Raw genomic sequence first — 12,047 nt, forward strand, 5'->3', positions numbered from 1 at the left:
TACATGTGTAAGAATATGTTATAAGATTTCAAAATTCATTTGTGATACTGATCTGAAGTACTGAAGTAACACATAGATAACTGAAACCACTTTATTTTGATTATAACTAATATAATCCTGCTAATCTATTTCATGACACATCTGAATTGATCAAGACACTAGGCAAACTACTGTTAACTTGACATTAGTTTTATATATACGTTTTCTTTTCTGTGAAATTCATATCCTTTCTTCTGTAATTCATGACCTTTCTAATTTTCTTCTATATCAGCCTTGTCTTTCTCTCTTTTACTGATTCTTCTTTATCTACTCAATCACTAAGTGCTGTTTCTTTAAGACTTAGTTATCAGTCTATTTGCTTTTCACACTACACTTCCCCCCATCTCATGTACTCACTTCACTTTTTCATCTATTTACAATCATTCCTAATTCCTCCAAACCACTTACCTTGTTTTGACCCCAGTCTATTATGGCTCTTCTCAAAATTATCAATATAGACTGGCTATTTCCCAAACAATATAAATGCAATATGTCAAATAATATAATGCATGGTCCCTTTCCTATATCTTTTCCTCCTCCTACAGATTTCACAATTCAATGAATGGTTTTACCATGCAATCAAAAATTCTTGTCAGAAAACAAGGAGTCATTCATGACCCATTTCTCCTGCAACACCTACCTACAATCAAGTGACAAATTCACTTCCCTCTAATTTCCCTGCTGTTCTCACTCTCCAGATTACTGTACTCCCCCACATAGATTCTATGAAAGGTTACTATTCTTCCAAATTATTGTTAGAGAATTTGTGGTGCTGAGTTTTGGAGGTAAAAAGGACAATATGTGTTTGTGGGGGAAAATAAGAAAACAATAAAAACAAATAAACAGTCCTGCAATTTGTTTTAAAATGAATAGGGGTTTAACAGAGAAAAGGCTCCTCAATTTTCTGTCACCTGTGAAACTAAGTTTTCTGTATTGGATTGCAGTCTGTAAGGAAAGGAATGAGGTTTCTCCTACCATACTTCTGGCCAGTGGGCTGGTTTTTACTAAAGTAGCAAAGCATGTGTCATCATAAATCATGACTGTAATTTGTCTTTCAGCTCCACTGGTTTTATAATGTGGGAAATTCTTGGCAGGTTTTGGCAATAGGGTATCTATCAAAATTAATTTTCATAGCATTAGGGTTTTTCATTTGTTATGATTCTCAGGAGGGAATTGGAAGAGGATGAATCATGGATGACTGGACAGATGCAAATCTCATCTAAAAGTGTATGTCACCAATTTTACTTAATCATGATTTCACAAACTCTATCAAAATTATAAGAAAATTCAGTCTATAATAGCAAATGATTGGTTGATTGAACTGTCTTTTGTGCAGAAAGGCTCTTAAATTGAATTGACTAATTTGGTGTTTTAAGTCTGTTTATTAAATAATAATAGTTATTACCTAAATAACTGTCCCTATCTGCTAGTTACTCTTCTAAGTACTTCATGCACATTAATTTATTTAATCCTCATGCAAACCCTATGCAATAAATGTTATTCTTATTTTTTTGTAGGAATAGCAAATAAAACACTACTTTATCAAGGTCAATCAATTTTAAGTAAAATTCCAGAACCAGGCTATCTCATCTAAGAGCTCAAGCTTTTCCACATAGAGCAATTAATCCTACTCCATTTTGTATATCATTCATAGACACCTGTATGTTGTTTTTGTTAATATGCAGGCTTAAATACATACTTCCAAAAGCATGAGCATTTTTAGTAAAAAATGGTTTTAATTTGTAACTATTATGGTATATTTTATGCATTATATAGCTTCTGCAAATATTTTTTTATAGAGCTAATCACATTTATGCAACACAATTTTCCATTATGCCTTTCAGACAGAAAGAAAAATATACATCCATCTATCTCTAGTTATATCTATCAAATTTTAAATCTATAGAATTTCTTTCAAATTCTTCCATTTAAAGAATTTCAATCTTTCACAACCTTTAAAATTCTATCCAGGGAAAGGAGGCATTATTAAATCAGTCACCAGAGTTGATGAAAGAAGATGTATCTTTTTGTGAAGCTGAAGGTTGATGACTGAGTCAGGAGTATTAGATAGGGCATCTGTACTATTCAAAATCTAAGTATATCACTCATAGGCATCTCCAGTGTTATGAATGCCAGTAATTTTCTTGTCATTTGCAACAACATAGATGGAACTGGAGGAATTAGGCTAAGTGAAATAAATCAGAAGAAAGACAAATACCAGATGATTTTGCTCATATGTGGAATATGAGAAGCAAAACAAAGGAACAGACAAATCCAAACCAAAACAAACTCTAGAAATATGACTGTAGACTTGACACTATTAGAGTAGCAGGGGGGGGCAGTGATGTTCAAAATGTAGAAGGGTGTCCAGTGGACTATGGTGGAGGACTATGGGAATCTTAACTGTGGTTGTGGTAGTAACATACATCTGAAGACATGTGAGCCTATACCTCCAAATCAAAAACTGTGCTGTATACCAACATTATATCAATAAAAATAATATAATTAAAATAAAATAAACATTCAGAAATTTAATTGAAATAAGCAAATAGTATCTGCATCCTATTCTAATGTTAGCTATGAATTTGAGTGAGTGTGAAAATTTGAACTAATCATCTTTGTTTATATAGAAATTTAAAATTGAGTAAAATAATTTATCATCTACTTGCTGGCTTAAACTGATGATTGAGAAATATAGCAATAGGTTAGTCATTTGTGGTTAAGGTTATGTGAGCACTCTAAGTTATTCCAAAGGGAAATGAATAGCTATTCAACTTGTCCAGCCTCTATCCCCTGCAATAAATGTAGATATACTAATTTAGTAGAATATAAAAAGTGATGTTCCAGTGACTTGCCTGTAAGAAAGGAGTGAGAATGCAGCAAATTCATTTATTTGTAGAGTGATCCAAAAGCAGTCCTCATGCTAGGTATGAAATGACAGCAAAAGGAAGAAGCCAGGTGTTTCAAATATTATATTAGGACTTTGGTGATCAGATGATTTATAATAGATGAAATAGAAAGTGAGTTTTTAGTCACTCCTTTAAACATCTTAATGGAATGATTGTGTGGAGTTAAATAATGTTTAATAAATACTGTAATAAAGCAAGTGCATATGAAATTATGCTATAAACATTAATATATTACCCTTACAGACCTGATCAGTATTAAGTTATTTTCAGGTCCTGACCTTAATATATCTGAGAAAAACCTTTGATCACCATGTGAGTATTTAACCTACTGCATTTATAAAAGGTTTACAGAACGCCAGTTCGATCCCTGGCTGCTCCCCGGCCACCTGAGGAGGGTCCCACATGGCATGCAGACCTCTCCTGCCGCCCGCTATTCCCCTCAGCAGTGTACTTCAGTCCTTCTGCCTGCTCTGCTCCCGGCTCTGGCTCTGGTGAATTCTCTCACCCTCCCGCGCTTCTGACTGTACCCAATGCTTGTATAAATAAATAAATAAATCTTTTAAAAAAATCTATAAAAGGTTTACAGGCTTGGGCCTCCCGGTGGCACAGCATTTGAGTGCTGCACTGCAAAGCTGCCCGCAGCCTCTGCAGCACCAGTCTGATTCCCGGCGAGGGTCCCACATGGTGCGCAGACCTCTCCTGCCGTGCCCGCTGCTCCCCTCAGCAGTGTACTTCATCGGTCTGCCTGTTCTGCTCCCTGCTCTGGCTCTGGTGAATTCTCTCACCCTCCCATACTTCTGACTGTACCCAGTGCTTGTATAAATAAATAAATAAACCATTAAAAAAAAAGTTTACAGGCTTGTGAGTAACATGAAATGTGATTAAAAAGCAAACAAGCATCCTGGAGTTTACAAATGATATACCCAGAAGCTTAAGTAAGTAAGAATTCAGTAAGTACAAGACAAAAAGCAAAACAATTCTGAAGTTCTCCCCACATTTCATTTTATTAATCACATATTGCTTAAGTTTTGAGAAAACGAGGAAAATGTAGTAACATGGGAAAAGATGGGACTGGCTGCCAAATTTGCCAACCTCTATATGATTACTTCTAATACATATACTATCATATACATTGTAATACACATATTTTGCCATAGTACAATTCTTACCCACCAAATCATACCAAGGAATATCCATAAATCTTAAAAAGTGGGTAAGGAACTGGTTCTTTAAAGTTTATTCTAGGGCACTTAAGGGTAGATGAGGTTGGTCAGGCTTTTAGCTCAATGGCTTCTATGACTATCACCAGTGGCCTTGATCTTGCTAACATAGATGGTGTGTGGGTGTGGGACATGCATGCCTGACTATGGACACCTGAGCATGGGTGTGTGCATATGTGCAAGTGTGCACACTTGAGCCTAGAGGTCAGGGATATAGGGGTGGTGTTACTCAGCGATGGCTATGGTGCAACAGCTACAAGAGAAGGAGCGACAGCTATGAGAGGAAGAGACCATGAGAGGATGCCAGAGATAGCCCAAAGAAAAGAGCTTATCAAGATTTGCAGGGGGCACAAGTTGCTGTCTCCCTGTTGGCTTGTTTCCCCTGTTTAATATTATGACCTGTGAACATGATGTCAAGGACTCCAAAATTCTCCTTCAAAATTGTTAGAGCCGATGGTGACCCTACCCAGCCTGGGATAGTTGCGAAACAAAAGCCTACAGGAAGTCAGTAGCATTGGTCATATCTTTGAGAGCTTAACACTAGAAACTTATAGGGTGAGGGGTAAGAGGTATTGAATCATAGACTATAGTAGATGCATATTGTATTAAAAAAATCAGTAATTTAAATTTTCTGGCTTCTAGTCCCAGTTCATTTCTTTCATTAACCACCTGACTTCAGTAACTTAAAAAAAAAATTAACTTAAAAAATAACAAACAAGACCTCCCTGGTGGCACAAGGGGTTAAGATGCAACTCTATGAAGCTATCGCAGCTACTGAAGCATGAGTTGGATCCCTGGCCAGAGAGGTGACCCACACGGCACAGCAGACCTTGCCTGACTCGCCCGCTGCTGCCCTCAGCAGTGTATTTCAGTAAATCCACCTGTCTATTCTCCACTCTGTCTCTGGTGAATCCTCTCACTACCTCCACACCTCTGGCCTGTACCCCAGTTCTTATATGCATAATAAATCTTTTTAAAAATAACAAGCAAAACGCAACCATGAATGTAAATGTAAAGAAGCTCTGTGTCTTAAAATCAAGTGAGAAAATAGTAATAGGAAAACTGTGCTACGCAGTGGTTAAGAGCAAGTATATTTGGAATCTGTTAGACATGGATTAGGTTCTAATACCACAGGTCTTCGTATTAGAACTCAAGCAAATTAATCAATCTATGGTTGGTTCCTCATTTGTAAAACGAAACAAAACATAACATCACCTCAAAAGTGGAAATAACGAAGTCTCTGGTACCTCTCAAGAATCGGTCATTATTTCCATTATCTTTATTTCATGTTAAGGATTATGTCACCTTCAGTCTTTCTCTCCTTCTTCATATAAGCTGATCATCTTGTTTAGAATTAGGATTTCCATACTGCACAACTCTGGGAGAGCCAGCAACATTGTATTCCATGTGACTGATACCCCCACGGAACTGTGTGACCCCCATGGCTCTATAAATCAGAATGTAAATACTCGCTGAGGGAATTCAGAAATGTAACTGTCTGATTAAATAATTATCATATTAATGAGGTTGAGAGGCACTTGATCTTATTCTTCCCACACATAAGATTATTAGCATTGCCCTGAGAGATATATTTGAGACCCTGTTAGGGACTGAAATTTTGCAAAAACAATGTTACCTAAAATAGTAAATATTTAATCTCTCTAGTATTCAACATGCATGCTTAGCCCTAGACAATTGACACCTCCAGAATATTCTTATCCTACTATGCTCATGCTTGCTTGTTGCTATGATTCATGTTATTGTTAACTGGAGTGTCTCTTGCACTCTCATGTGGTTCTTATTCATCCTTTACAGTCAAATTTCCTATGAGCCACTTCTCATTACGTTGATCTATTTCTTCTCTGATCATTTGCTTGTTGTTAGTGAGCAAATATCCTGTTGGTATTATTCCCAGTGTTATGTGAATTGAGCTGTTCAGTTTCCAAGTTTTGAGGGAAGCCGAAGACAAAATCCATTTCAGGAGATCACTGAAAAGGCCCAATGTGCATAAGTTATAGTTATTTTAAAATTCACTTAAGTGTCAAGACTACCTTTCTGATAATCAGAACAAAAACATGGCCTCAATATATTCACAGCAGTTTGGGAAAACATATGCCAACAGTTTGCTAAGAAACTAACTCTATCATTAAACACTGCACAGGACTTCTGTTTCTCAGAATCCTGCTTCTTGATCATTGACTTCTTGTGACTCGACAGGTAGTTCAGAAATGAAATCTTGGAATCCAACCAAACAATCTTTAATTAGTAGTCCAGGAGCATTCAAAAACAAGTGAAATGGAGCTAAATACTATCTATTGTCAAAATAATTGAGAATATCCACTGACCTAGATAATATGTCTTTCCAGAGTTAATGACTGCTTAAAAAATGTATCAAAGAAACTCTCAAACTTAGTTTTCTATTTTTAATTAGACAATATTTTCATGTAGCCTATTATATGCCTTTGTATTATCACTCATCATGATGAGTAGATTATAGGCACTGAAGTCAACCTTTCCAATTACTTTTTTTTTTTCTGGCCATGACACAGCAAAACAACAAAATTGTTGCTTTCAGCTCAAAGTCCAGCATCTCTCAGTGATGTCTGGAAGCCTTTCTATCAGGTCTGCGTAAGGCTCTTCCTGTTTCAGAAGCCTAAGAAACCAAAAGGATGAGCTATCCTCTGACCTCTGCCCACCTAAACACACACACACACACAATGTACAATAGTGAAACAGACAATGTAATAATCATACCATATAGGATATAATACATAAAATATCCAGTACAAGTAGAGATTTACTATTTGATTATTGCCATCTGCTTCATATGTGAACATTTTCTATAGATTTAGTTGTTAACACCTTGAGATCTGTGGAAGCGTCAAATCCCTTACCTCTTTTCCAAGAGTCATTGTTTCTTGGCTCACTTGAAAGATTTTCCTGAATTCCATGTAACTCATTCATGAGTTTTAGCTAAGGGTGTAACAGGCAAAGTCTTGATTATTGTCTTCGTCGGAGGCTGTCACTCAAAGGGTCCCTTAGTTTTTGTCTTGTGCTGATTAGAGCAGAATCAATAGCATCTTTCAACCCTTCAAGTCTCTGAATTTCTGAACTATCAAGAGTTTCTTTTATTCCTGCTTGTGAACAGGTCAATTTTTTTGCAACGATCATCTCTCTGGTGTATTACCTTAAAAAAAAAAAAAAAAAAAACCTGTAGAAACTAACTTGTATTACAAGCAGTCTCTTTTCCTACTTTTTTAACCTGAAGAAATAAACTCATTAGGAACATTATCCACCTTGCATTTTACCACAGGCAAGTAGCTTTCAAAATGTTTTCTCACAGGATCACATTACTGACCATTTTTATAGCTTCATATAACAATTTTTTCACTGCCTACAGTCCAGTTTCCAAGGTCAGTGCCACACTGTAGATCTCGCTGCAGCCTCCCACTTGTATTATTGATTTCTGTGTTACTCAGGATACTTACACAGGTTATGCTACAGTTATAAACTCCTTTGCAGGTGATGGTAGGAACAAGGATGTGAAATGCAAAAGCACTTTCTGATTGTTGCTGTCTTGGACCTTAGTACACCTCACTTCGAGCCCCAGAGTTCCTCTCCAGAAGTCCAGTTGGCAGTCTGCCATTTAGACTCCTGCAGGCAAGATTTGCTGCAGCGCTTGTGCATTTGACCTCTCTGTTCCGGCTGGGCATCCCTTCCCTGCATGCCAGGCTCTGAGGGGAGCTCCCACGCTATGACACCGAGTTGCGGTAGTGGGGATTAGATCAGCATCATTGTGGTTTATCTGATGGGTGGTATATCTGCAGGAGTCTGGGGGTCGGCCTCTGGTAGCTGGGGTAGCGGCTGGTTTTCATCCCACCCCTTCCCAACCGAGGAAGCTGTGGATCTCCTAACACACTGGAGAAAGATCTTCCTCTAGGAAGAGTGGTAGGGCTTGCAGCTCCTCCAGTCTAATTCTGCCTTTCTCTGAGTTGCCCAGCAATTCTCAGCTAATTATCTCCTCTCCTAGCCCCTCCATCAAGACCCACACCCAACCCCACCCCCCAAAAAAACACCCAAAGTCACATAACACCCTGAGGGAGCCACTGCTACTCTAAAAAGTCCTTTATATTAAATACAGGAAATTTTTTATTTGAGATATAATTGACATAACATTAGTGTCAAGTGTAAGATGGCATGATCTGATATAGCTGTTTGTTGTGAAATGCTTGCTACAGTCTGGTTAGCATCCATCAGCATACTATTACAAAAAAATGATATTCTAAATATAAGTGATACTATGCTGTACTTGTCTTTTCCTGACATTTCATTTAGCATAATTCCCTCAAGGTCCACTCACCTGTTGAAAATTTAAAAAAAGAAAAACTTCCTTTTTTTTTTAAATACCAGCTATCAATCATGTACAATAAACAATATTTTTAATTAATTATTTTCTTACATCTTTGTCAATTTTTGGAGAGTATTTTATTTCTTCCTTAAGTTGTAACCCCCTATTTCTCCATAATCTATCGCCACACTCTCTATGTGTTTCCCTCCCCTGTAGGGTTCCTCTCCCTCCCCTGCTGTACACCTCAGATCTATGGTCAGATTGCAAGTTTTGTCTTTTCCTGATGCTTTTTAGGGTTTCTCTTGATCCCAGTTTTTTTTAATGCACTTTGATTTGGCTGAGACTCTGATCACTCATTTATAGTAACCACTGTATTAACATCCATGCCCCACTGGCCTAAACAAATTGTGAGGCAATACCCAATTCAATGGATTAAAAAGATCTGGATTTCTGGTAGAGGAGGACAAAGGCAGCAGAACACTAAATATGATAGATGGTAAATCAACTAATCCCGGTTCCATGTTTAACAAGCCCAGATCCACTTTGCAGCTCAGGTTTCTCTCACTATATATCATAGGGACTATCATTAATGGATATCTGAAGACGTGAGGGGCATCTTGAGATGTGATCAAGGATATCATAAAAGATATGCCACACAATTATCTCTCTAGAGGCCTTAAAAATCATGTGTTGTCCATGTATCATATCCTAGTGACTTTCATAATAAAACTGCCGAGTGAATGCATGTGAGTCATAACCCTGCTATCTGTATCATGCTCTGCTATTTCTATCATAATGAGTTCCACTCTATTTGATTTGCCATAAGAAGCCTGCCTTTCCTAGGATGACAGCAACCTCTGTGTGTTACAGAGCAGAGTGCTATAGTCACGGAAACAAGAAGGCCGATCAGGATTTTGTCTTTGCATACAAGGAAATTTTGAAATAGGATAGTTATATTGGCCAGTCCTTCACCTCACTGTGAGATAACAGAATGATTACACACACACACACACACACACACACACACACACACACATACACACACGAATATACCAGTTATTTCCTGGCACAGAACTACTGAAATCCTTGTAGTTTCTTAAGTGATAAGAGCAGTAGAAACATCTCTTATTCTAATATCTGTCTTTGACCCTATGCCTTAATACACAGCTCCTAAATCTCTTGAAATGTCTTAAATGACTAGAAGCAGCTTTTGTTCTAATAAGACAGTTTTGGGTGGAATCCTGAATGGCTTCTGGATGGGGTTTAGTCTTCAGAAAATCCAAGCCCTGGTTAGAAGCTTAGACTTTTCATCTCCATCCCTACATCTCCAGAGAGGAAATTGGGACTGGAAATAGAGTTAATAATTGATTATGTCTCCATAAAATACCATTTAAGATAAATAACATTTATTGGTAAGTAGATTTTTATTATTTAAGGGCTTTGGAGACTGTCTATGTGGGCAAACATCTTTACACAGGGAGAGTGACACAGACCAACACCACAGGGACAACAGTGTCTGCCCTTAGGACCCTCTTAGAACTTGCCTTTATATCTCTTCATCTGGCTGTTCATTTGTATCATTTATATCTTTTAATAAACAGCAAAATGTAAATAAGTGTTCTGTGACTGTGAACCATCTAGAAAATTCAGTGACCCTAACTACGGAAAGGGGTTGTTAGAACCTCCTATTTACAGTCAGGTGGCTAGAAGCATGCATGATAATCTGTGTTTGTGACTGGCTTCTGAAATGTGTTGTATATGTGGGCAGGACCACTTTGTGGGACCAAATCCATAGCTTGTGGAATTTGGTGCTATCTCTAAGAAGATAATATTAGAATTGAGTTAAATTGTAGGATACCACCTGGTTCTACAGAGAATTACTTGGTATGGTGGGAAAAAACCACTACATATTTGGTGACCAGAAGAGAAGTGTGCTGTATAAGTAGTAAAGAACACATTGGAAAGAAGGACATAGTAGGGAAGAACTGAGAATTTCCCTACATAGAAGGAAAAACTTGATTTTTTCTTTTATGCCCTAAATCAACATCTCCCTTATCTGACTATCCTTCAATCAGAGCACAAAACAAACTGCAATCTACCTTTCCCATCACATCTATGACAAGTTAGATCCTGACTTTTATAAATATATGAAATGAAGATACTGCATATGCTCCTTTCACATGGAAAATGAGGTGTCAGAACCTCACCTTGGTATTTTTCCCACTTCTCTCAAAAAAATTAATCTTAGAAATGCACTGATTGACTTGCATGAGTCAGCACCTCACAAGGGCTCATTGTGCTGGCATCACTCTAGTTCCCCAGAAGGGTTCAGGAAATTATTATTCAGATGATGAAATTAAAAATAAAATCTTTTATAGCTACTGCACCAAAGCCATTTGTGTGTTGAATTAAATATTAATTTAACCAACAGATTTCTTACTCTTTGCTTTTCAGTGTGTGATTATCTCTTGCCCTTTTCAACCTTGTACTTCAACTTTCCTGCCATCAAATTATAACTGGTTTCCTGTGTTATAAGAACTGATGCTTTTAATCATCAGTTCTTCCATTTCTCTGTGACGCCTTGACTCCAATGTAAATTGAACAAGAAATCTTCAAGTGTCTAAAGAAAGATATCTGAATTCTAGAAAGCAAGCCTCCATAGAATCAGTGCAGTTATTCAGATTCTAGAAAGATGTGTAATTCATGGTATGATAACTTTTAGAAATAAAGTTTCAAGATTTGATTTTAAAATATTAAAATTTAGGTAAAATGGAAATTATTTTTGAAATATTTTCTTCAAGCAAAGAACACACTTGATTGGAAATAAGGTGGATAGATTTAAAAGTAGAGGCATAACTGAGGAACTTCCAGACATAATGGAGAAATGAGCTTGCCAGAGACTTCACTCTTCCTTACACAGAAAGGAAATGTGACTTCCATGCATGATTCTCATCATCAGTTAAATCAAGTATTGAGGTAAAAGCACAGAACCATCAGTAGCTGCCTGACCAAATTGTCCATGTTCTCTAAGTCTCTTGCATGGTTAAATTATATTTAACATGCTCTGAAACATAGTGATACATGAAAAAAACAAATGAACTTGTGTCAAAATTCTGAACTAGCAGAATGTACTCATGTATTTTAATGACTATTTCCCAGTGGAGTTGATCGATTCCCAAGTTTATTTTTGAGCACACAAGCATAGTAGTATTAGAATGCAAAAATGATTTCTTGCATGTATTTGAAGTTTTTGCCTTTAATAAAGACACAATAACAGCCCAATGATAACTGCAAATTACCAAGTGATTGATGTTTAATGTCATTGTGCTTTGTCAAAGTTCAGAATAAACTCTACACATCATTAAAACCCATGATCTTTCATTCCTGAATTGGAAAACACTTAACAATTGAAAGTATCTTTACAGCTCATCTTTTTAAAGAGCTTAGAAAATGAACAATGTTGTGCTATTATTTTTAAGGATAATACTGCAACTTTTAAAAAGTATTAGAATGAATGTTTAAATTACATGC

This window comes from Talpa occidentalis, unplaced genomic scaffold (genome assembly GCF_014898055.3).
Source record: "Talpa occidentalis isolate TD23 unplaced genomic scaffold, MPIMG_talOcc4v2.1 talOcc4.13, whole genome shotgun sequence".
Classification (NCBI taxonomy): domain Eukaryota; kingdom Metazoa; phylum Chordata; class Mammalia; order Eulipotyphla; family Talpidae; genus Talpa; species Talpa occidentalis.